The following is a 19,767-nucleotide window of genomic DNA, read 5'->3' as shown; positions in this document are numbered from 1 at the left end:
TTGAGATGTATCAGCTATTTGAGTAACATAATTGTGCATTCGAGACGCTAGCTGCGTCTTCCTCGGTAGTATAGTGGTTAGTATCCCCGCCTGTCACGCGGGAGACCGGGCTTCGATTCCCCGCCGGGGAGATGCGATTTTTATCTCACAAACCTGTTCGAGTGTTGCGCGTATGGGGGTCGTAAGAGCATTAACTTTGCGATCAAGAAGTGTAGTTGGTGCAAAATCTTAAAAAATGCTACATCTTAGGAAGTGGTTCTCGCATTCTTCACACTTCAGAATTACTGGGTTTGCTGTTAACGCTGAATCAAGGCACCCCAGCCGACGCTGTGGGCGTAATAATCGAGCTCGACACAGTCTGCAAAAGAAATAATTTTAGCAGAGCGTGGTTTCGATCCACGGACCTCTGGGTTATGGGCCCAGCACGCTTCCACTGCGCCACTCTGGTGGCCGGTGTTGCGCTGGCTCTTCGCCACGTGACGTGGGACACTTGGAAAGCGTTGTCTGCGTCGCTTTCACACGCCTGTACTTAATTGCGTATCATCTCCCACAGCTCTCAGCTTGACTTGTCTCGACTTTGCTCGACTGACGCTACGCTGACGCTTCCAGGCTGCGATATTTACCACGATCGACTCGACATGCAGCTGCGAGATGCACAGGAGTAACAAAGCACTCCACGATGCGGCGACATACGAAATCCACTGCCCAGCTACGCGTCGGCAACCAACACAATGCCGACCCTGCCAGGATTCGAACCTGGAATCTTCTGATCCGTAGTCAGACGCGTTATCCGTTGCGCCACAGGGCCAGTGGCAGCATTTCTTTCTACGAGGCAAGTGCAATTAGCGAAGCAACGTGTTCTCCATGGCTGAGCAAGCTCCCAAGGAAGGCACCTCTCGTCCAGCTGCGTGGCCGCAGTGCGCCTGCAGAGCTTAGAGCTTGCCACGCATCTGCTCTCGCTGTTCGACAGGTAGCAGAAGGCAAGGCGCGCGTTTTCCCGCGTTTTCTCGACGACCAGAGCCGGTTGATGTGCATGTAAGCGTAGCATATGAAACAAGAATAGCACGAAGCATTGGTAGTCAGGTGCCAAAGTCGCAGTATGGCACCAGGTGGCGATCGTATGTTTCTGTGGCCACCACTGGTTTGCAGCAAAGTTAATACTGCTAACTGAGAGCACTGTGTCGTAGCCCCAGTGGCGCAATTGGTTAGCGCACGGTACTTATAAGGCAGTAGCCGTGAGCAATGCCGGGGTTGTGAGTTCGAGCCTCACCTGGGGCATACTTTCATTTCTTAGCAGCTGTCTCTGACAGCAACAGGAGGCTAGGTTTGAGATGTATCAGCTATTTGAGTAACATAATTGTGCATTCGAGACGCTAGCTGCGTCTTCCTCGGTAGTATAGTGGTTAGTATCCCCGCCTGTCACGCGGGAGACCGGGCTTCGATTCCCCGCCGGGGAGATGCGATTTTTATCTCACAAACCTGTTCGAGTGTTGCGCGTATGGGGGTCGTAAGAGCATTAACTTTGCGATCAAGAAGTGTAGTTGGTGCAAAATCTTAAAAAATGTTACATCTTAGGAAGTGGTTCTCGCATTCTTCACACTTCAGAATTACTGGGTTTGCTGTTAACGCTGAATCAAGGCACCCCAGCCGACGCTGTGGGCGTAATAATCGAGCTCGACACAGTCTGCAAAAGAAATAATTTTAGCAGAGCGTGGTTTCGATCCACGGACCTCTGGGTTATGGGCCCAGCACGCTTCCACTGCGCCACTCTGGTGGCCGGTGTTGCGCTGGCTCTTCGCCACGTGACGTGGGACACTTGGAAAGCGTTGTCTGCGTCGCTTTCACACGCCTGTACTTAATTGCGTATCATCTCCCACAGCTCTCAGCTTGACTTGTCTCGACTTTGCTCGACTGACGCTACGCTGACGCTTCCAGGCTGCGATATTTACCACGATCGACTCGACATGCAGCTGCGAGATGCACAGGAGTAACAAAGCACTCCACGATGCGGCGACATACGAAATCCACTGCCCAGCTACGCGTCGGCAACCAACACAATGCCGACCCTGCCAGGATTCGAACCTGGAATCTTCTGATCCGTAGTCAGACGCGTTATCCGTTGCGCCACAGGGACAGTGGCAGCATTTCTTTCTACGAGGCAAGTGCAATTAGCGAAGAAACGTGTTCTCCATGGCTGAGCAAGCTCCCAAGGAAGGTACCTCTCGTCCAGCTGCGTGGCCGCAGTGCGCCTGCAGAGCTTAGAGCTTGCCACGCATCTGCTCTCGCTGTTCGACAGGTAGCAGAAGGCAAGGCGCGCGTTTTCCCGCGTTTTCTCGACGACCAGAGCCGGTTGATGTGCATGTAAGCGTAGCATATGAAACAAGAATAGCACGAAGCATTGGTAGTCAAGTGCCAAAGTCGCAGTATGGCATCAGGTGGCGATCGTATGTTTCTGTGGCCACCACTGGTTTGCAGCAAAGTGAATACCGCTAACTGAGAGCACTGTGTCGTAGCCCCAGTGGCGCAATTGGTTAGCGCACGGTACTTATAAGGCAGTAGCCGTGAGCAATGCCGGGGTTGTGAGTTCGAGCCTCACCTGGGGCATACTTTCATTTCTTAGCAGCTGTCTCTGACAGCAACAGGAGGCTAGGTTTGAGATGTATCAGCTATTTGAGTAACATAATTGTGCATTCGAGACGCTAGCTGCGTCTTCCTCGGTAGTATAGTGGTTAGTATCCCCGCCTGTCACGCGGGAGACCGGGGTTCGATTCCCCGCCGGGGAGATGCGATTTTTATCTCACAAACCTGTTCGAGTGTTGCGCGTATGGGGGTCGTAAGAGCATTAACTTTGCGATCAAGAAGTGTAGTTGGTGCAAAATCTTAAAAAATGCTACATCTTAGGAAGTGGTTCTCGCATTCTTCACACTTCAGAATTACTGGGTTTGCTGTTAACGCTGAATCAAGGCACCCCAGCCGACGCTGTGGGCGTAATAATCGAGCTCGACACAGTCTGCAAAAGAAATAATTTTAGCAGAGCGTGGTTTCGATCCACGGACCTCTGGGTTATGGGCCCAGCACGCTTCCACTGCGCCACTCTGGTGGCCGGTGTTGCGCTGGCTCTTCGCCACGTGACGTGGGACACTTGGAAAGCGTTGTCTGCGTCGCTTTCACACGCCTGTACTTAATTGCGTATCATCTCCCACAGCTCTCAGCTTGACTTGTCTCGACTTTGCTCGACTGACGCTACGCTGACGCTTCCAGGCTGCGATATTTACCACGATCGACTCGACATGCAGCTGCGAGATGCACAGGAGTAACAAAGCACTCCACGATGCGGCGACATACGAAATCCACTGCCCAGCTACGCGTCGGCAACCAACACAATGCCGACCCTGCCAGGATTCGAACCTGGAATCTTCTGATCCGTAGTCAGACGCGTTATCCGTTGCGCCACAGGGCCAGTGGCAGCATTTCTTTCTACGAGGCAAGTGCAATTAGCGAAGCAACGTGTTCTCCATGGCTGAGCAAGCTCCCAAGGAAGGCACCTCTCGTCCAGCTGCGTGGCCGCAGTGCGCCTGCAGAGCTTAGAGCTTGCCACGCATCTGCTCTCGCTGTTCGACAGGTAGCAGAAGGCAAGGCGCGCGTTTTCCCGCGTTTTCTCGACGACCAGAGCCGGTTGATGTGCATGTAAGCGTAGCATATGAAACAAGAATAGCACGAAGCATTGGTAGTCAGGTGCCAAAGTCGCAGTATGGCACCAGGTGGCGATCGTATGTTTCTGTGGCCACCACTGGTTTGCAGCAAAGTGAATACCGCTAACTGAGAGCACTGTGTCGTAGCCCCAGTGGCGCAATTGGTTAGCGCACGGTACTTATAAGGCAGTAGCCGTGAGCAATGCCGGGGTTGTGAGTTCGAGCCTCACCTGGGGCATACTTTCATTTCTTAGCAGCTGTCTCTGACAGCAACAGGAGGCTAGGTTTGAGATGTATCAGCTATTTGAGTAACATAATTGTGCATTCGAGACGCTAGCTGCGTCTTCCTCGGTAGTATAGTGGTTAGTATCCCCGCCTGTCACGCGGGAGACCGGGCTTCGATTCCCCGCCGGGGAGATGCGATTTTTATCTCACAAACCTGTTCGAGTGTTGCGCGTATGGGGGTCGTAAGAGCATTAACTTTGCGATCAAGAAGTGTAGTTGGTGCAAAATCTTAAAAAATGCTACATCTTAGGAAGTGGTTCTCGCATTCTTCACACTTCAGAATTACTGGGTTTGCTGTTAACGCTGAATCAAGGCACCCCAGCCGACGCTGTGGGCGTAATAATCGAGCTCGACACAGTCTGCAAAAGAAATAATTTTAGCAGAGCGTGGTTTCGATCCACGGACCTCTGGGTTATGGGCCCAGCACGCTTCCACTGCGCCACTCTGGTGGCCGGTGTTGCGCTGGCTCTTCGCCACGTGACGTGGGACACTTGGAAAGCGTTGTCTGCGTCGCTTTCACACGCCTGTACTTAATTGCGTATCATCTCCCACAGCTCTCAGCTTGACTTGTCTCGACTTTGCTCGACTGACGCTACGCTGACGCTTCCAGGCTGCGATATTTACCACGATCGACTCGACATGCAGCTGCGAGATGCACAGGAGTAACAAAGCACTCCACGATGCGGCGACATACGAAATCCACTGCCCAGCTACGCGTCGGCAACCAACACAATGCCGACCCTGCCAGGATTCGAACCTGGAATCTTCTGATCCGTAGTCAGACGCGTTATCCGTTGCGCCACAGGGCCAGTGGCAGCATTTCTTTCTACGAGGCAAGTGCAATTAGCGAAGCAACGTGTTCTCCATGGCTGAGCAAGCTCCCAAGGAAGGCACCTCTCGTCCAGCTGCGTGGCCGCAGTGCGCCTGCAGAGCTTAGAGCTTGCCACGCATCTGCTCTCGCTGTTCGACAGGTAGCAGAAGGCAAGGCGCGCGTTTTCCCGCGTTTTCTCGACGACCAGAGCCGGTTGATGTGCATGTAAGCGTAGCATATGAAACAAGAATAGCACGAAGCATTGGTAGTCAGGTGCCAAAGTCGCAGTATGGCACCAGGTGGCGATCGTATGTTTCTGTGGCCACCACTGGTTTGCAGCAAAGTGAATACCGCTAACTGAGAGCACTGTGTCGTAGCCCCAGTGGCGCAATTGGTTAGCGCACGGTACTTATAAGGCAGTAGCCGTGAGCAATGCCGGGGTTGTGAGTTCGAGCCTCACCTGGGGCATACTTTCATTTCTTAGCAGCTGTCTCTGACAGCAACAGGAGGCTAGGTTTGAGATGTATCAGCTATTTGAGTAACATAATTGTGCATTCGAGACGCTAGCTGCGTCTTCCTCGGTAGTATAGTGGTTAGTATCCCCGCCTGTCACGCGGGAGACCGGGCTTCGATTCCCCGCCGGGGAGATGCGATTTTTATCTCACAAACCTGTTCGAGTGTTGCGCGTATGGGGGTCGTAAGAGCATTAACTTTGCGATCAAGAAGTGTAGTTGGTGCAAAATCTTAAAAAATGCTACATCTTAGGAAGTGGTTCTCGCATTCTTCACACTTCAGAATTACTGGGTTTGCTGTTAACGCTGAATCAAGGCACCCCAGCCGACGCTGTGGGCGTAATAATCGAGCTCGACACAGTCTGCAAAAGAAATAATTTTAGCAGAGCGTGGTTTCGATCCACGGACCTCTGGGTTATGGGCCCAGCACGCTTCCACTGCGCCACTCTGGTGGCCGGTGTTGCGCTGGCTCTTCGCCACGTGGCGTGGGACACTTGGAAAGCGTTGTCTGCGTCGCTTTCACACGCCTGTACTTAATTGCGTATCATCTCCCACAGCTCTCAGCTTGACTTGTCTCGACTTTGCTCGACTGACGCTACGCTGACGCTTCCAGGCTGCGATATTTACCACGATCGACTCGACATGCAGCTGCGAGATGCACAGGAGTAACAAAGCACTCCACGATGCGGCGACATACGAAATCCACTGCCCAGCTACGCGTCGGCAACCAACACAATGCCGACCCTGCCAGGATTCGAACCTGGAATCTTCTGATCCGTAGTCAGACGCGTTATCCGTTGCGCCACAGGGACAGTGGCAGCATTTCTTTCTACGAGGCAAGTGCAATTAGCGAAGAAACGTGTTCTCCATGGCTGAGCAAGCTCCCAAGGAAGGTACCTCTCGTCCAGCTGCGTGGCCGCAGTGCGCCTGCAGAGCTTAGAGCTTGCCACGCATCTGCTCTCGCTGTTCGACAGGTAGCAGAAGGCAAGGCGCGCGTTTTCCCGCGTTTTCTCGACGACCAGAGCCGGTTGATGTGCATGTAAGCGTAGCATATGAAACAAGAATAGCACGAAGCATTGGTAGTCAAGTGCCAAAGTCGCAGTATGGCATCAGGTGGCGATCGTATGTTTCTGTGGCCACCACTGGTTTGCAGCAAAGTGAATACCGCTAACTGAGAGCACTGTGTCGTAGCCCCAGTGGCGCAATTGGTTAGCGCACGGTACTTATAAGGCAGTAGCCGTGAGCAATGCCGGGGTTGTGAGTTCGAGCCTCACCTGGGGCATACTTTCATTTCTTAGCAGCTGTCTCTGACAGCAACAGGAGGCTAGGTTTGAGATGTATCAGCTATTTGAGTAACATAATTGTGCATTCGAGACGCTAGCTGCGTCTTCCTCGGTAGTATAGTGGTTAGTATCCCCGCCTGTCACGCGGGAGAACGGGGTTCGATTCCCCGCCGGGGAGATGCGATTTTTATCTCACAAACCTGTTCGAGTGTTGCGCGTATGGGGGTCGTAAGAGCATTAACTTTGCGATCAAGAAGTGTAGTTGGTGCAAAATCTTAAAAAATGCTACATCTTAGGAAGTGGTTCTCGCATTCTTCACACTTCAGAATTACTGGGTTTGCTGTTAACGCTGAATCAAGGCACCCCAGCCGACGCTGTGGGCGTAATAATCGAGCTCGACACAGTCTGCAAAAGAAATAATTTTAGCAGAGCGTGGTTTCGATCCACGGACCTCTGGGTTATGGGCCCAGCACGCTTCCACTGCGCCACTCTGGTGGCCGGTGTTGCGCTGGCTCTTCGCCACGTGACGTGGGACACTTGGAAAGCGTTGTCTGCGTCGCTTTCACACGCCTGTACTTAATTGCGTATCATCTCCCACAGCTCTCAGCTTGACTTGTCTCGACTTTGCTCGACTGACGCTACGCTGACGCTTCCAGGCTGCGATATTTACCACGATCGACTCGACATGCAGCTGCGAGATGCACAGGAGTAACAAAGCACTCCACGATGCGGCGACATACGAAATCCACTGCCCAGCTACGCGTCGGCAACCAACACAATGCCGACCCTGCCAGGATTCGAACCTGGAATCTTCTGATCCGTAGTCAGACGCGTTATCCGTTGCGCCACAGGGCCAGTGGCAGCATTTCTTTCTACGAGGCAAGTGCAATTAGCGAAGCAACGTGTTCTCCATGGCTGAGCAAGCTCCCAAGGAAGGCACCTCTCGTCCAGCTGCGTGGCCGCAGTGCGCCTGCAGAGCTTAGAGCTTGCCACGCATCTGCTCTCGCTGTTCGACAGGTAGCAGAAGGCAAGGCGCGCGTTTTCCCGCGTTTTCTCGACGACCAGAGCCGGTTGATGTGCATGTAAGCGTAGCATATGAAACAAGAATAGCACGAAGCATTGGTAGTCAGGTGCCAAAGTCGCAGTATGGCACCAGGTGGCGATCGTATGTTTCTGTGGCCACCACTGGTTTGCAGCAAAGTTAATACCGCTAACTGAGAGCACTGTGTCGTAGCCCCAGTGGCGCAATTGGTTAGCGCACGGTACTTATAAGGCAGTAGCCGTGAGCAATGCCGGGGTTGTGAGTTCGAGCCTCACCTGGGGCATACTTTCATTTCTTAGCAGCTGTCTCTGACAGCAACAGGAGGCTAGGTTTGAGATGTATCAGCTATTTGAGTAACATAATTGTGCATTCGAGACGCTAGCTGCGTCTTCCTCGGTAGTATAGTGGTTAGTATCCCCGCCTGTCACGCGGGAGACCGGGCTTCGATTCCCCGCCGGGGAGATGCGATTTTTATCTCACAAACCTGTTCGAGTGTTGCGCGTATGGGGGTCGTAAGAGCATTAACTTTGCGATCAAGAAGTGTAGTTGGTGCAAAATCTTAAAAAATGTTACATCTTAGGAAGTGGTTCTCGCATTCTTCACACTTCAGAATTACTGGGTTTGCTGTTAACGCTGAATCAAGGCACCCCAGCCGACGCTGTGGGCGTAATAATCGAGCTCGACACAGTCTGCAAAAGAAATAATTTTAGCAGAGCGTGGTTTCGATCCACGGACCTCTGGGTTATGGGCCCAGCACGCTTCCACTGCGCCACTCTGGTGGCCGGTGTTGCGCTGGCTCTTCGCCACGTGACGTGGGACACTTGGAAAGCGTTGTCTGCGTCGCTTTCACACGCCTGTACTTAATTGCGTATCATCTCCCACAGCTCTCAGCTTGACTTGTCTCGACTTTGCTCGACTGACGCTACGCTGACGCTTCCAGGCTGCGATATTTACCACGATCGACTCGACATGCAGCTGCGAGATGCACAGGAGTAACAAAGCACTCCACGATGCGGCGACATACGAAATCCACTGCCCAGCTACGCGTCGGCAACCAACACAATGCCGACCCTGCCAGGATTCGAACCTGGAATCTTCTGATCCGTAGTCAGACGCGTTATCCGTTGCGCCACAGGGACAGTGGCAGCATTTCTTTCTACGAGGCAAGTGCAATTAGCGAAGAAACGTCTTCTCCATGGCTGAGCAAGCTCCCAAGGAAGGTACCTCTCGTCCAGCTGCGTGGCCGCAGTGCGCCTGCAGAGCTTAGAGCTTGCCACGCATCTGCTCTCGCTGTTCGACAGGTAGCAGAAGGCAAGGCGCGCGTTTTCCCGCGTTTTCTCGACGACCAGAGCCGGTTGATGTGCATGTAAGCGTAGCATATGAAACAAGAATAGCACGAAGCATTGGTAGTCAAGTGCCAAAGTCGCAGTATGGCATCAGGTGGCGATCGTATGTTTCTGTGGCCACCACTGGTTTGCAGCAAAGTGAATACCGCTAACTGAGAGCACTGTGTCGTAGCCCCAGTGGCGCAATTGGTTAGCGCACGGTACTTATAAGGCAGTAGCCGTGAGCAATGCCGGGGTTGTGAGTTCGAGCCTCACCTGGGGCATACTTTCATTTCTTAGCAGCTGTCTCTGACAGCAACAGGAGGCTAGGTTTGAGATGTATCAGCTATTTGAGTAACATAATTGTGCATTCGAGACGCTAGCTGCGTCTTCCTCGGTAGTATAGTGGTTAGTATCCCCGCCTGTCACGCGGGAGAACGGGGTTCGATTCCCCGCCGGGGAGATGCGATTTTTATCTCACAAACCTGTTCGAGTGTTGCGCGTATGGGGGTCGTAAGAGCATTAACTTTGCGATCAAGAAGTGTAGTTGGTGCAAAATCTTAAAAAATGCTACATCTTAGGAAGTGGTTCTCGCATTCTTCACACTTCAGAATTACTGGGTTTGCTGTTAACGCTGAATCAAGGCACCCCAGCCGACGCTGTGGGCGTAATAATCGAGCTCGACACAGTCTGCAAAAGAAATAATTTTAGCAGAGCGTGGTTTCGATCCACGGACCTCTGGGTTATGGGCCCAGCACGCTTCCACTGCGCCACTCTGGTGGCCGGTGTTGCGCTGGCTCTTCGCCACGTGACGTGGGACACTTGGAAAGCGTTGTCTGCGTCGCTTTCACACGCCTGTACTTAATTGCGTATCATCTCCCACAGCTCTCAGCTTGACTTGTCTCGACTTTGCTCGACTGACGCTACGCTGACGCTTCCAGGCTGCGATATTTACCACGATCGACTCGACATGCAGCTGCGAGATGCACAGGAGTAACAAAGCACTCCACGATGCGGCGACATACGAAATCCACTGCCCAGCTACGCGTCGGCAACCAACACAATGCCGACCCTGCCAGGATTCGAACCTGGAATCTTCTGATCCGTAGTCAGACGCGTTATCCGTTGCGCCACAGGGCCAGTGGCAGCATTTCTTTCTACGAGGCAAGTGCAATTAGCGAAGCAACGTGTTCTCCATGGCTGAGCAAGCTCCCAAGGAAGGCACCTCTCGTCCAGCTGCGTGGCCGCAGTGCGCCTGCAGAGCTTAGAGCTTGCCACGCATCTGCTCTCGCTGTTCGACAGGTAGCAGAAGGCAAGGCGCGCGTTTTCCCGCGTTTTCTCGACGACCAGAGCCGGTTGATGTGCATGTAAGAGTAGCATATGAAACAAGAATAGCACGAAGCATTGGTAGTCAGGTGCCAAAGTCGCAGTATGGCACCAGGTGGCGATCGTATGTTTCTGTGGCCACCACTGGTTTGCAGCAAAGTGAATACCGCTAACTGAGAGCACTGTGTCGTAGCCCCAGTGGCGCAATTGGTTAGCGCACGGTACTTATAAGGCAGTAGCCGTGAGCAATGCCGGGGTTGTGAGTTCGAGCCTCACCTGGGGCATACTTTCATTTCTTAGCAGCTGTCTCTGACAGCAACAGGAGGCTAGGTTTGAGATGTATCAGCTATTTGAGTAACATAATTGTGCATTCGAGACGCTAGCTGCGTCTTCCTCGGTAGTATAGTGGTTAGTATCCCCGCCTGTCACGCGGGAGACCGGGCTTCGATTCCCCGCCGGGGAGATGCGATTTTTATCTCACAAACCTGTTCGAGTGTTGCGCGTATGGGGGTCGTAAGAGCATTAACTTTGCGATCAAGAAGTGTAGTTGGTGCAAAATCTTAAAAAATGCTACATCTTAGGAAGTGGTTCTCGCATTCTTCACACTTCAGAATTACTGGGTTTGCTGTTAACGCTGAATCAAGGCACCCCAGCCGACGCTGTGGGCGTAATAATCGAGCTCGACACAGTCTGCAAAAGAAATAATTTTAGCAGAGCGTGGTTTCGATCCACGGACCTCTGGGTTATGGGCCCAGCACGCTTCCACTGCGCCACTCTGGTGGCCGGTGTTGCGCTGGCTCTTCGCCACGTGACGTGGGACACTTGGAAAGCGTTGTCTGCGTCGCTTTCACACGCCTGTACTTAATTGCGTATCATCTCCCACAGCTCTCAGCTTGACTTGTCTCGACTTTGCTCGACTGACGCTACGCTGACGCTTCCAGGCTGCGATATTTACCACGATCGACTCGACATGCAGCTGCGAGATGCACAGGAGTAACAAAGCACTCCACGATGCGGCGACATACGAAATCCACTGCCCAGCTACGCGTCGGCAACCAACACAATGCCGACCCTGCCAGGATTCGAACCTGGAATCTTCTGATCCGTAGTCAGACGCGTTATCCGTTGCGCCACAGGGACAGTGGCAGCATTTCTTTCTACGAGGCAAGTGCAATTAGCGAAGAAACGTGTTCTCCATGGCTGAGCAAGCTCCCAAGGAAGGTACCTCTCGTCCAGCTGCGTGGCCGCAGTGCGCCTGCAGAGCTTAGAGCTTGCCACGCATCTGCTCTCGCTGTTCGACAGGTAGCAGAAGGCAAGGCGCGCGTTTTCCCGCGTTTTCTCGACGACCAGAGCCGGTTGATGTGCATGTAAGCGTAGCATATGAAACAAGAATAGCACGAAGCATTGGTAGTCAGGTGCCAAAGTCGCAGTATGGCACCAGGTGGCGATCGTATGTTTCTGTGGCCACCACTGGTTTGCAGCAAAGTGAATACCGCTAACTGAGAGCACTGTGTCGTAGCCCCAGTGGCGCAATTGGTTAGCGCACGGTACTTATAAGGCAGTAGCCGTGAGCAATGCCGGGGTTGTGAGTTCGAGCCTCACCTGGGGCATACTTTCATTTCTTAGCAGCTGTCTCTGACAGCAACAGGAGGCTAGGTTTGAGATGTATCAGCTATTTGAGTAACATAATTGTGCATTCGAGACGCTAGCTGCGTCTTCCTCGGTAGTATAGTGGTTAGTATCCCCGCCTGTCACGCGGGAGACCGGGGTTCGATTCCCCGCCGGGGAGATGCGATTTTTATCTCACAAACCTGTTCGAGTGTTGCGCGTATGGGGGTCGTAAGAGCATTAACTTTGCGATCAAGAAGTGTAGTTGGTGCAAAATCTTAAAAAATGCTACATCTTAGGAAGTGGTTCTCGCATTCTTCACACTTCAGAATTACTGGGTTTGCTGTTAACGCTGAATCAAGGCACCCCAGCCGACGCTGTGGGCGTAATAATCGAGCTCGACACAGTCTGCAAAAGAAATAATTTTAGCAGAGCGTGGTTTCGATCCACGGACCTCTGGGTTATGGGCCCAGCACGCTTCCACTGCGCCACTCTGGTGGCCGGTGTTGCGCTGGCTCTTCGCCACGTGACGTGGGACACTTGGAAAGCGTTGTCTGCGTCGCTTTCACACGCCTGTACTTAATTGCGTATCATCTCCCACAGCTCTCAGCTTGACTTGTCTCGACTTTGCTCGACTGACGCTACGCTGACGCTTCCAGGCTGCGATATTTACCACGATCGACTCGACATGCAGCTGCGAGATGCACAGGAGTAACAAAGCACTCCACGATGCGGCGACATACGAAATCCACTGCCCAGCTACGCGTCGGCAACCAACACAATGCCGACCCTGCCAGGATTCGAACCTGGAATCTTCTGATCCGTAGTCAGACGCGTTATCCGTTGCGCCACAGGGCCAGTGGCAGCATTTCTTTCTACGAGGCAAGTGCAATTAGCGAAGCAACGTGTTCTCCATGGCTGAGCAAGCTCCCAAGGAAGGCACCTCTCGTCCAGCTGCGTGGCCGCAGTGCGCCTGCAGAGCTTAGAGCTTGCCACGCATCTGCTCTCGCTGTTCGACAGGTAGCAGAAGGCAAGGCGCGCGTTTTCCCGCGTTTTCTCGACGACCAGAGCCGGTTGATGTGCATGTAAGCGTAGCATATGAAACAAGAATAGCACGAAGCATTGGTAGTCAGGTGCCAAAGTCGCAGTATGGCACCAGGTGGCGATCGTATGTTTCTGTGGCCACCACTGGTTTGCAGCAAAGTGAATACCGCTAACTGAGAGCACTGTGTCGTAGCCCCAGTGGCGCAATTGGTTAGCGCACGGTACTTATAAGGCAGTAGCCGTGAGCAATGCCGGGGTTGTGAGTTCGAGCCTCACCTGGGGCATACTTTCATTTCTTAGCAGCTGTCTCTGACAGCAACAGGAGGCTAGGTTTGAGATGTATCAGCTATTTGAGTAACATAATTGTGCATTCGAGACGCTAGCTGCGTCTTCCTCGGTAGTATAGTGGTTAGTATCCCCGCCTGTCACGCGGGAGACCGGGCTTCGATTCCCCGCCGGGGAGATGCGATTTTTATCTCACAAACCTGTTCGAGTGTTGCGCGTATGGGGGTCGTAAGAGCATTAACTTTGCGATCAAGAAGTGTAGTTGGTGCAAAATCTTAAAAAATGCTACATCTTAGGAAGTGGTTCTCGCATTCTTCACACTTCAGAATTACTGGGTTTGCTGTTAACGCTGAATCAAGGCACCCCAGCCGACGCTGTGGGCGTAATAATCGAGCTCGACACAGTCTGCAAAAGAAATAATTTTAGCAGAGCGTGGTTTCGATCCACGGACCTCTGGGTTATGGGCCCAGCACGCTTCCACTGCGCCACTCTGGTGGCCGGTGTTGCGCTGGCTCTTCGCCACGTGACGTGGGACACTTGGAAAGCGTTGTCTGCGTCGCTTTCACACGCCTGTACTTAATTGCGTATCATCTCCCACAGCTCTCAGCTTGACTTGTCTCGACTTTGCTCGACTGACGCTACGCTGACGCTTCCAGGCTGCGATATTTACCACGATCGACTCGACATGCAGCTGCGAGATGCACAGGAGTAACAAAGCACTCCACGATGCGGCGACATACGAAATCCACTGCCCAGCTACGCGTCGGCAACCAACACAATGCCGACCCTGCCAGGATTCGAACCTGGAATCTTCTGATCCGTAGTCAGACGCGTTATCCGTTGCGCCACAGGGACAGTGGCAGCATTTCTTTCTACGAGGCAAGTGCAATTAGCGAAGAAACGTGTTCTCCATGGCTGAGCAAGCTCCCAAGGAAGGTACCTCTCGTCCAGCTGCGTGGCCGCAGTGCGCCTGCAGAGCTTAGAGCTTGCCACGCATCTGCTCTCGCTGTTCGACAGGTAGCAGAAGGCAAGGCGCGCGTTTTCCCGCGTTTTCTCGACGACCAGAGCCGGTTGATGTGCATGTAAGCGTAGCATATGAAACAAGAATAGCACGAAGCATTGGTAGTCAAGTGCCAAAGTCGCAGTATGGCATCAGGTGGCGATCGTATGTTTCTGTGGCCACCACTGGTTTGCAGCAAAGTGAATACCGCTAACTGAGAGCACTGTGTCGTAGCCCCAGTGGCGCAATTGGTTAGCGCACGGTACTTATAAGGCAGTAGCCGTGAGCAATGCCGGGGTTGTGAGTTCGAGCCTCACCTGGGGCATACTTTCATTTCTTAGCAGCTGTCTCTGACAGCAACAGGAGGCTAGGTTTGAGATGTATCAGCTATTTGAGTAACATAATTGTGCATTCGAGACGCTAGCTGCGTCTTCCTCGGTAGTATAGTGGTTAGTATCCCCGCCTGTCACGCGGGAGACAGGGGTTCGATTCCCCGCCGGGGAGATGCGATTTTTATCTCACAAACCTGTTCGAGTGTTGCGCGTATGGGGGTCGTAAGAGCATTAACTTTGCGATCAAGAAGTGTAGTTGGTGCAAAATCTTAAAAAATGCTACATCTTAGGAAGTGGTTCTCGCATTCTTCACACTTCAGAATTACTGGGTTTGCTGTTAACGCTGAATCAAGGCACCCCAGCCGACGCTGTGGGCGTAATAATCGAGCTCGACACAGTCTGCAAAAGAAATAATTTTAGCAGAGCGTGGTTTCGATCCACGGACCTCTGGGTTATGGGCCCAGCACGCTTCCACTGCGCCACTCTGGTGGCCGGTGTTGCGCTGGCTCTTCGCCACGTGACGTGGGACACTTGGAAAGCGTTGTCTGCGTCGCTTTCACACGCCTGTACTTAATTGCGTATCATCTCCCACAGCTCTCAGCTTGACTTGTCTCGACTTTGCTCGACTGACGCTACGCTGACGCTTCCAGGCTGCGATATTTACCACGATCGACTCGACATGCAGCTGCGAGATGCACAGGAGTAACAAAGCACTCCACGATGCGGCGACATACGAAATCCACTGCCCAGCTACGCGTCGGCAACCAACACAATGCCGACCCTGCCAGGATTCGAACCTGGAATCTTCTGATCCGTAGTCAGACGCGTTATCCGTTGCGCCACAGGGCCAGTGGCAGCATTTCTTTCTACGAGGCAAGTGCAATTAGCGAAGCAACGTGTTCTCCATGGCTGAGCAAGCTCCCAAGGAAGGCACCTCTCGTCCAGCTGCGTGGCCGCAGTGCGCCTGCAGAGCTTAGAGCTTGCCACGCATCTGCTCTCGCTGTTCGACAGGTAGCAGAAGGCAAGGCGCGCGTTTTCCCGCGTTTTCTCGACGACCAGAGCCGGTTGATGTGCATGTAAGCGTAGCATATGAAACAAGAATAGCACGAAGCATTGGTAGTCAGGTGCCAAAGTCGCAGTATGGCACCAGGTGGCGATCGTATGTTTCTGTGGCCACCACTGGTTTGCAGCAAAGTGAATACCGCTAACTGAGAGCACTGTGTCGTAGCCCCAGTGGCGCAATTGGTTAGCGCACGGTACTTATAAGGCAGTAGCCGTGAGCAATGCCGGGGTTGTGAGTTCGAGCCTCACCTGGGGCATACTTTCATTTCTTAGCAGCTGTCTCTGACAGCAACAGGAGGCTAGGTTTGAGATGTATCAGCTATTTGAGTAACATAATTGTGCATTCGAGACGCTAGCTGCGTCTTCCTCGGTAGTATAGTGGTTAGTATCCCCGCCTGTCACGCGGGAGACCGGGCTTCGATTCCCCGCCGGGGAGATGCGATTTTTATCTCACAAACCTGTTCGAGTGTTGCGCGTATGGGGGTCGTAAGAGCATTAACTTTGCGATCAAGAAGTGTAGTTGGTGCAAAATCTTAAAAAATGCTACATCTTAGGAAGTGGTTCTCGCATTCTTCACACTTCAGAATTACTGGGTTTGCTGTTAACGCTGAATCAAGGCACCCCAGCCGACGCTGTGGGCGTAATAATCGAGCTCGACACAGTCTGCAAAAGAAATAATTTTAGCAGAGCGTGGTTTCGATCCACGGACCTCTGGGTTATGGGCCCAGCACGCTTCCACTGCGCCACTCTGGTGGCCGGTGTTGCGCTGGCTCTTCGCCACGTGACGTGGGACACTTGGAAAGCGTTGTCTGCGTCGCTTTCACACGCCTGTACTTAATTGCGTATCATCTCCCACAGCTCTCAGCTTGACTTGTCTCGACTTTGCTCGACTGACGCTACGCTGACGCTTCCAGGCTGCGATATTTACCACGATCGACTCGACATGCAGCTGCGAGATGCACAGGAGTAACAAAGCACTCCACGATGCGGCGACATACGAAATCCACTGCCCAGCTACGCGTCGGCAACCAACACAATGCCGACCCTGCCAGGATTCGAACCTGGAATCTTCTGATCCGTAGTCAGACGCGTTATCCGTTGCGCCACAGGGACAGTGGCAGCATTTCTTTCTACGAGGCAAGTGCAATTAGCGAAGAAACGTGTTCTCCATGGCTGAGCAAGCTCCCAAGGAAGGTACCTCTCGTCCAGCTGCGTGGCCGCAGTGCGCCTGCAGAGCTTAGAGCTTGCCACGCATCTGCTCTCGCTGTTCGACAGGTAGCAGAAGGCAAGGCGCGCGTTTTCCCGCGTTTTCTCGACGACCAGAGCCGGTTGATGTGCATGTAAGCGTAGCATATGAAACAAGAATAGCACGAAGCATTGGTAGTCAAGTGCCAAAGTCGCAGTATGGCATCAGGTGGCGATCGTATGTTTCTGTGGCCACCACTGGTTTGCAGCAAAGTGAATACCGCTAACTGAGAGCACTGTGTCGTAGCCCCAGTGGCGCAATTGGTTAGCGCACGGTACTTATAAGGCAGTAGCCGTGAGCAATGCCGGGGTTGTGAGTTCGAGCCTCACCTGGGGCATACTTTCATTTCTTAGCAGCTGTCTCTGACAGCAACAGGAGGCTAGGTTTGAGATGTATCAGCTATTTGAGTAACATAATTGTGCATTCGAGACGCTAGCTGCGTCTTCCTCGGTAGTATAGTGGTTAGTATCCCCGCCTGTCACGCGGGAGACAGGGGTTCGATTCCCCGCCGGGGAGATGCGATTTTTATCTCACAAACCTGTTCGAGTGTTGCGCGTATGGGGGTCGTAAGAGCATTAACTTTGCGATCAAGAAGTGTAGTTGGTGCAAAATCTTAAAAAATGCTACATCTTAGGAAGTGGTTCTCGCATTCTTCACACTTCAGAATTACTGGGTTTGCTGTTAACGCTGAATCAAGGCACCCCAGCCGACGCTGTGGGCGTAATAATCGAGCTCGACACAGTCTGCAAAAGAAATAATTTTAGCAGAGCGTGGTTTCGATCCACGGACCTCTGGGTTATGGGCCCAGCACGCTTCCACTGCGCCACTCTGGTGGCCGGTGTTGCGCTGGCTCTTCGCCACGTGACGTGGGACACTTGGAAAGCGTTGTCTGCGTCGCTTTCACACGCCTGTACTTAATTGCGTATCATCTCCCACAGCTCTCAGCTTGACTTGTCTCGACTTTGCTCGACTGACGCTACGCTGACGCTTCCAGGCTGCGATATTTACCACGATCGACTCGACATGCAGCTGCGAGATGCACAGGAGTAACAAAGCACTCCACGATGCGGCGACATACGAAATCCACTGCCCAGCTACGCGTCGGCAACCAACACAATGCCGACCCTGCCAGGATTCGAACCTGGAATCTTCTGATCCGTAGTCAGACGCGTTATCCGTTGCGCCACAGGGCCAGTGGCAGCATTTCTTTCTACGAGGCAAGTGCAATTAGCGAAGCAACGTGTTCTCCATGGCTGAGCAAGCTCCCAAGGAAGGCACCTCTCGTCCAGCTGCGTGGCCGCAGTGCGCCTGCAGAGCTTAGAGCTTGCCACGCATCTGCTCTCGCTGTTCGACAGGTAGCAGAAGGCAAGGCGCGCGTTTTCCCGCGTTTTCTCGACGACCAGAGCCGGTTGATGTGCATGTAAGCGTAGCATATGAAACAAGAATAGCACGAAGCATTGGTAGTCAGGTGCCAAAGTCGCAGTATGGCACCAGGTGGCGATCGTATGTTTCTGTGGCCACCACTGGTTTGCAGCAAAGTGAATACCGCTAACTGAGAGCACTGTGTCGTAGCCCCAGTGGCGCAATTGGTTAGCGCACGGTACTTATAAGGCAGTAGCCGTGAGCAATGCCGGGGTTGTGAGTTCGAGCCTCACCTGGGGCATACTTTCATTTCTTAGCAGCTGTCTCTGACAGCAACAGGAGGCTAGGTTTGAGATGTATCAGCTATTTGAGTAACATAATTGTGCATTCGAGACGCTAGCTGCGTCTTCCTCGGTAGTATAGTGGTTAGTATCCCCGCCTGTCACGCGGGAGACCGGGCTTCGATTCCCCGCCGGGGAGATGCGATTTTTATCTCACAAACCTGTTCGAGTGTTGCGCGTATGGGGGTCGTAAGAGCATTAACTTTGCGATCAAGAAGTGTAGTTGGTGCAAAATCTTAAAAAATGCTACATCTTAGGAAGTGGTTCTCGCATTCTTCACACTTCAGAATTACTGGGTTTGCTGTTAACGCTGAATCAAGGCACCCCAGCCGACGCTGTGGGCGTAATAATCGAGCTCGACACAGTCTGCAAAAGAAATAATTTTAGCAGAGCGTGGTTTCGATCCACGGACCTCTGGGTTATGGGCCCAGCACGCTTCCACTGCGCCACTCTGGTGGCCGGTGTTGCGCTGGCTCTTCGCCACGTGACGTGGGACACTTGGAAAGCGTTGTCTGCGTCGCTTTCACACGCCTGTACTTAATTGCGTATCATCTCCCACAGCTCTCAGCTTGACTTGTCTCGACTTTGCTCGACTGACGCTACGCTGACGCTTCCAGGCTGCGATATTTACCACGATCGACTCGACATGCAGCTGCGAGATGCACAGGAGTAACAAAGCACTCCACGATGCGGCGACATACGAAATCCACTGCCCAGCTACGCGTCGGCAACCAACACAATGCCGACCCTGCCAGGATTCGAACCTGGAATCTTCTGATCCGTAGTCAGACGCGTTATCCGTTGCGCCACAGGGACAGTGGCAGCATTTCTTTCTACGAGGCAAGTGCAATTAGCGAAGAAACGTGTTCTCCATGGCTGAGCAAGCTCCCAAGGAAGGTACCTCTCGTCCAGCTGCGTGGCCGCAGTGCGCCTGCAGAGCTTAGAGCTTGCCACGCATCTGCTCTCGCTGTTCGACAGGTAGCAGAAGGCAAGGCGCGCGTTTTCCCGCGTTTTCTCGAGACCAGAGCCGGTTGATGTGCATGTAAGCGTAGCATATGAAACAAGAATAGCACGAAGCATTGGTAGTCAAGTGCCAAAGTCGCAGTATGGCATCAGGTGGCGATCGTATGTTTCTGTGGCCACCACTGGTTTGCAGCAAAGTGAATACCGCTAACTGAGAGCACTGTGTCGTAGCCCCAGTGGCGCAATTG

General features: G+C 53.0%; 44 non-coding genes across 44 annotated transcripts; 29 read left to right on the top strand and 15 right to left on the bottom strand.

The window, feature by feature from the left end:
* The first annotated feature begins 59 nt into the window (after window positions 1-59).
* On the top strand, window positions 60-131 carry Trnad-guc (transfer RNA aspartic acid (anticodon GUC)). The gene has a single exon. It is a non-coding gene; the product is annotated as a tRNA-Asp (tRNA).
* Window positions 132-735: 604 nt separating this feature from the next.
* On the bottom strand, window positions 736-808 carry Trnar-acg (transfer RNA arginine (anticodon ACG)). Its single transcript has one exon. It is a non-coding gene; the product is annotated as a tRNA-Arg (tRNA).
* Window positions 809-1,186: 378 nt separating this feature from the next.
* On the top strand, window positions 1,187-1,278 carry Trnai-uau (transfer RNA isoleucine (anticodon UAU)). Its single transcript is given in 2 exon segments — window positions 1,187-1,224; window positions 1,243-1,278. It is a non-coding gene; the product is annotated as a tRNA-Ile (tRNA).
* Window positions 1,279-1,385: 107 nt separating this feature from the next.
* Trnad-guc (transfer RNA aspartic acid (anticodon GUC)) lies at window positions 1,386-1,457 on the top strand. The gene has a single exon. It is a non-coding gene; the product is annotated as a tRNA-Asp (tRNA).
* Window positions 1,458-2,061: 604 nt separating this feature from the next.
* Trnar-acg (transfer RNA arginine (anticodon ACG)) lies at window positions 2,062-2,134 on the bottom strand. Its single transcript has one exon. It is a non-coding gene; the product is annotated as a tRNA-Arg (tRNA).
* A 378-nt stretch (window positions 2,135-2,512) lies between these two features.
* Window positions 2,513-2,604, top strand: Trnai-uau (transfer RNA isoleucine (anticodon UAU)). The gene is given in 2 exon segments: window positions 2,513-2,550; window positions 2,569-2,604. It is a non-coding gene; the product is annotated as a tRNA-Ile (tRNA).
* A 107-nt stretch (window positions 2,605-2,711) lies between these two features.
* Trnad-guc (transfer RNA aspartic acid (anticodon GUC)) lies at window positions 2,712-2,783 on the top strand. The gene has a single exon. It is a non-coding gene; the product is annotated as a tRNA-Asp (tRNA).
* A 604-nt stretch (window positions 2,784-3,387) lies between these two features.
* On the bottom strand, window positions 3,388-3,460 carry Trnar-acg (transfer RNA arginine (anticodon ACG)). The gene has a single exon. It is a non-coding gene; the product is annotated as a tRNA-Arg (tRNA).
* A 378-nt stretch (window positions 3,461-3,838) lies between these two features.
* Window positions 3,839-3,930, top strand: Trnai-uau (transfer RNA isoleucine (anticodon UAU)). The gene is given in 2 exon segments: window positions 3,839-3,876; window positions 3,895-3,930. It is a non-coding gene; the product is annotated as a tRNA-Ile (tRNA).
* A 107-nt stretch (window positions 3,931-4,037) lies between these two features.
* Trnad-guc (transfer RNA aspartic acid (anticodon GUC)) lies at window positions 4,038-4,109 on the top strand. Its single transcript has one exon. It is a non-coding gene; the product is annotated as a tRNA-Asp (tRNA).
* Window positions 4,110-4,713: 604 nt separating this feature from the next.
* Window positions 4,714-4,786, bottom strand: Trnar-acg (transfer RNA arginine (anticodon ACG)). The gene has a single exon. It is a non-coding gene; the product is annotated as a tRNA-Arg (tRNA).
* A 378-nt stretch (window positions 4,787-5,164) lies between these two features.
* Trnai-uau (transfer RNA isoleucine (anticodon UAU)) lies at window positions 5,165-5,256 on the top strand. The gene is given in 2 exon segments: window positions 5,165-5,202; window positions 5,221-5,256. It is a non-coding gene; the product is annotated as a tRNA-Ile (tRNA).
* A 107-nt stretch (window positions 5,257-5,363) lies between these two features.
* Window positions 5,364-5,435, top strand: Trnad-guc (transfer RNA aspartic acid (anticodon GUC)). The gene has a single exon. It is a non-coding gene; the product is annotated as a tRNA-Asp (tRNA).
* A 604-nt stretch (window positions 5,436-6,039) lies between these two features.
* Trnar-acg (transfer RNA arginine (anticodon ACG)) lies at window positions 6,040-6,112 on the bottom strand. Its single transcript has one exon. It is a non-coding gene; the product is annotated as a tRNA-Arg (tRNA).
* A 378-nt stretch (window positions 6,113-6,490) lies between these two features.
* On the top strand, window positions 6,491-6,582 carry Trnai-uau (transfer RNA isoleucine (anticodon UAU)). Its single transcript is given in 2 exon segments — window positions 6,491-6,528; window positions 6,547-6,582. It is a non-coding gene; the product is annotated as a tRNA-Ile (tRNA).
* A 107-nt stretch (window positions 6,583-6,689) lies between these two features.
* Trnad-guc (transfer RNA aspartic acid (anticodon GUC)) lies at window positions 6,690-6,761 on the top strand. The gene has a single exon. It is a non-coding gene; the product is annotated as a tRNA-Asp (tRNA).
* A 604-nt stretch (window positions 6,762-7,365) lies between these two features.
* Trnar-acg (transfer RNA arginine (anticodon ACG)) lies at window positions 7,366-7,438 on the bottom strand. Its single transcript has one exon. It is a non-coding gene; the product is annotated as a tRNA-Arg (tRNA).
* Window positions 7,439-7,816: 378 nt separating this feature from the next.
* Trnai-uau (transfer RNA isoleucine (anticodon UAU)) lies at window positions 7,817-7,908 on the top strand. The gene is given in 2 exon segments: window positions 7,817-7,854; window positions 7,873-7,908. It is a non-coding gene; the product is annotated as a tRNA-Ile (tRNA).
* Window positions 7,909-8,015: 107 nt separating this feature from the next.
* On the top strand, window positions 8,016-8,087 carry Trnad-guc (transfer RNA aspartic acid (anticodon GUC)). Its single transcript has one exon. It is a non-coding gene; the product is annotated as a tRNA-Asp (tRNA).
* Window positions 8,088-8,691: 604 nt separating this feature from the next.
* Trnar-acg (transfer RNA arginine (anticodon ACG)) lies at window positions 8,692-8,764 on the bottom strand. Its single transcript has one exon. It is a non-coding gene; the product is annotated as a tRNA-Arg (tRNA).
* A 378-nt stretch (window positions 8,765-9,142) lies between these two features.
* Window positions 9,143-9,234, top strand: Trnai-uau (transfer RNA isoleucine (anticodon UAU)). The gene is given in 2 exon segments: window positions 9,143-9,180; window positions 9,199-9,234. It is a non-coding gene; the product is annotated as a tRNA-Ile (tRNA).
* Window positions 9,235-9,341: 107 nt separating this feature from the next.
* Trnad-guc (transfer RNA aspartic acid (anticodon GUC)) lies at window positions 9,342-9,413 on the top strand. Its single transcript has one exon. It is a non-coding gene; the product is annotated as a tRNA-Asp (tRNA).
* Window positions 9,414-10,017: 604 nt separating this feature from the next.
* Window positions 10,018-10,090, bottom strand: Trnar-acg (transfer RNA arginine (anticodon ACG)). Its single transcript has one exon. It is a non-coding gene; the product is annotated as a tRNA-Arg (tRNA).
* Window positions 10,091-10,468: 378 nt separating this feature from the next.
* On the top strand, window positions 10,469-10,560 carry Trnai-uau (transfer RNA isoleucine (anticodon UAU)). Its single transcript is given in 2 exon segments — window positions 10,469-10,506; window positions 10,525-10,560. It is a non-coding gene; the product is annotated as a tRNA-Ile (tRNA).
* Window positions 10,561-10,667: 107 nt separating this feature from the next.
* Trnad-guc (transfer RNA aspartic acid (anticodon GUC)) lies at window positions 10,668-10,739 on the top strand. Its single transcript has one exon. It is a non-coding gene; the product is annotated as a tRNA-Asp (tRNA).
* Window positions 10,740-11,343: 604 nt separating this feature from the next.
* On the bottom strand, window positions 11,344-11,416 carry Trnar-acg (transfer RNA arginine (anticodon ACG)). The gene has a single exon. It is a non-coding gene; the product is annotated as a tRNA-Arg (tRNA).
* A 378-nt stretch (window positions 11,417-11,794) lies between these two features.
* On the top strand, window positions 11,795-11,886 carry Trnai-uau (transfer RNA isoleucine (anticodon UAU)). Its single transcript is given in 2 exon segments — window positions 11,795-11,832; window positions 11,851-11,886. It is a non-coding gene; the product is annotated as a tRNA-Ile (tRNA).
* A 107-nt stretch (window positions 11,887-11,993) lies between these two features.
* On the top strand, window positions 11,994-12,065 carry Trnad-guc (transfer RNA aspartic acid (anticodon GUC)). Its single transcript has one exon. It is a non-coding gene; the product is annotated as a tRNA-Asp (tRNA).
* Window positions 12,066-12,669: 604 nt separating this feature from the next.
* Window positions 12,670-12,742, bottom strand: Trnar-acg (transfer RNA arginine (anticodon ACG)). Its single transcript has one exon. It is a non-coding gene; the product is annotated as a tRNA-Arg (tRNA).
* Window positions 12,743-13,120: 378 nt separating this feature from the next.
* On the top strand, window positions 13,121-13,212 carry Trnai-uau (transfer RNA isoleucine (anticodon UAU)). The gene is given in 2 exon segments: window positions 13,121-13,158; window positions 13,177-13,212. It is a non-coding gene; the product is annotated as a tRNA-Ile (tRNA).
* Window positions 13,213-13,319: 107 nt separating this feature from the next.
* Trnad-guc (transfer RNA aspartic acid (anticodon GUC)) lies at window positions 13,320-13,391 on the top strand. Its single transcript has one exon. It is a non-coding gene; the product is annotated as a tRNA-Asp (tRNA).
* A 604-nt stretch (window positions 13,392-13,995) lies between these two features.
* On the bottom strand, window positions 13,996-14,068 carry Trnar-acg (transfer RNA arginine (anticodon ACG)). Its single transcript has one exon. It is a non-coding gene; the product is annotated as a tRNA-Arg (tRNA).
* A 378-nt stretch (window positions 14,069-14,446) lies between these two features.
* On the top strand, window positions 14,447-14,538 carry Trnai-uau (transfer RNA isoleucine (anticodon UAU)). Its single transcript is given in 2 exon segments — window positions 14,447-14,484; window positions 14,503-14,538. It is a non-coding gene; the product is annotated as a tRNA-Ile (tRNA).
* A 107-nt stretch (window positions 14,539-14,645) lies between these two features.
* Trnad-guc (transfer RNA aspartic acid (anticodon GUC)) lies at window positions 14,646-14,717 on the top strand. The gene has a single exon. It is a non-coding gene; the product is annotated as a tRNA-Asp (tRNA).
* A 604-nt stretch (window positions 14,718-15,321) lies between these two features.
* Trnar-acg (transfer RNA arginine (anticodon ACG)) lies at window positions 15,322-15,394 on the bottom strand. The gene has a single exon. It is a non-coding gene; the product is annotated as a tRNA-Arg (tRNA).
* A 378-nt stretch (window positions 15,395-15,772) lies between these two features.
* On the top strand, window positions 15,773-15,864 carry Trnai-uau (transfer RNA isoleucine (anticodon UAU)). Its single transcript is given in 2 exon segments — window positions 15,773-15,810; window positions 15,829-15,864. It is a non-coding gene; the product is annotated as a tRNA-Ile (tRNA).
* A 107-nt stretch (window positions 15,865-15,971) lies between these two features.
* Window positions 15,972-16,043, top strand: Trnad-guc (transfer RNA aspartic acid (anticodon GUC)). The gene has a single exon. It is a non-coding gene; the product is annotated as a tRNA-Asp (tRNA).
* A 604-nt stretch (window positions 16,044-16,647) lies between these two features.
* Trnar-acg (transfer RNA arginine (anticodon ACG)) lies at window positions 16,648-16,720 on the bottom strand. The gene has a single exon. It is a non-coding gene; the product is annotated as a tRNA-Arg (tRNA).
* A 378-nt stretch (window positions 16,721-17,098) lies between these two features.
* On the top strand, window positions 17,099-17,190 carry Trnai-uau (transfer RNA isoleucine (anticodon UAU)). The gene is given in 2 exon segments: window positions 17,099-17,136; window positions 17,155-17,190. It is a non-coding gene; the product is annotated as a tRNA-Ile (tRNA).
* A 107-nt stretch (window positions 17,191-17,297) lies between these two features.
* Window positions 17,298-17,369, top strand: Trnad-guc (transfer RNA aspartic acid (anticodon GUC)). Its single transcript has one exon. It is a non-coding gene; the product is annotated as a tRNA-Asp (tRNA).
* Window positions 17,370-17,973: 604 nt separating this feature from the next.
* Window positions 17,974-18,046, bottom strand: Trnar-acg (transfer RNA arginine (anticodon ACG)). The gene has a single exon. It is a non-coding gene; the product is annotated as a tRNA-Arg (tRNA).
* Window positions 18,047-18,424: 378 nt separating this feature from the next.
* On the top strand, window positions 18,425-18,516 carry Trnai-uau (transfer RNA isoleucine (anticodon UAU)). The gene is given in 2 exon segments: window positions 18,425-18,462; window positions 18,481-18,516. It is a non-coding gene; the product is annotated as a tRNA-Ile (tRNA).
* Window positions 18,517-18,623: 107 nt separating this feature from the next.
* On the top strand, window positions 18,624-18,695 carry Trnad-guc (transfer RNA aspartic acid (anticodon GUC)). Its single transcript has one exon. It is a non-coding gene; the product is annotated as a tRNA-Asp (tRNA).
* A 604-nt stretch (window positions 18,696-19,299) lies between these two features.
* Trnar-acg (transfer RNA arginine (anticodon ACG)) lies at window positions 19,300-19,372 on the bottom strand. Its single transcript has one exon. It is a non-coding gene; the product is annotated as a tRNA-Arg (tRNA).
* Between the last annotated feature and the right edge of the window lie 395 nt (window positions 19,373-19,767).

This window comes from Schistocerca serialis, chromosome 9 (assembly GCF_023864345.2).
Source record: "Schistocerca serialis cubense isolate TAMUIC-IGC-003099 chromosome 9, iqSchSeri2.2, whole genome shotgun sequence".
Taxonomy (NCBI): Eukaryota; Metazoa; Arthropoda; class Insecta; order Orthoptera; family Acrididae; genus Schistocerca; species Schistocerca serialis.
The sequence above is the reverse complement of the archived record's forward strand: the minus strand, read 5'-3'. Positions and strand labels throughout refer to the sequence as shown.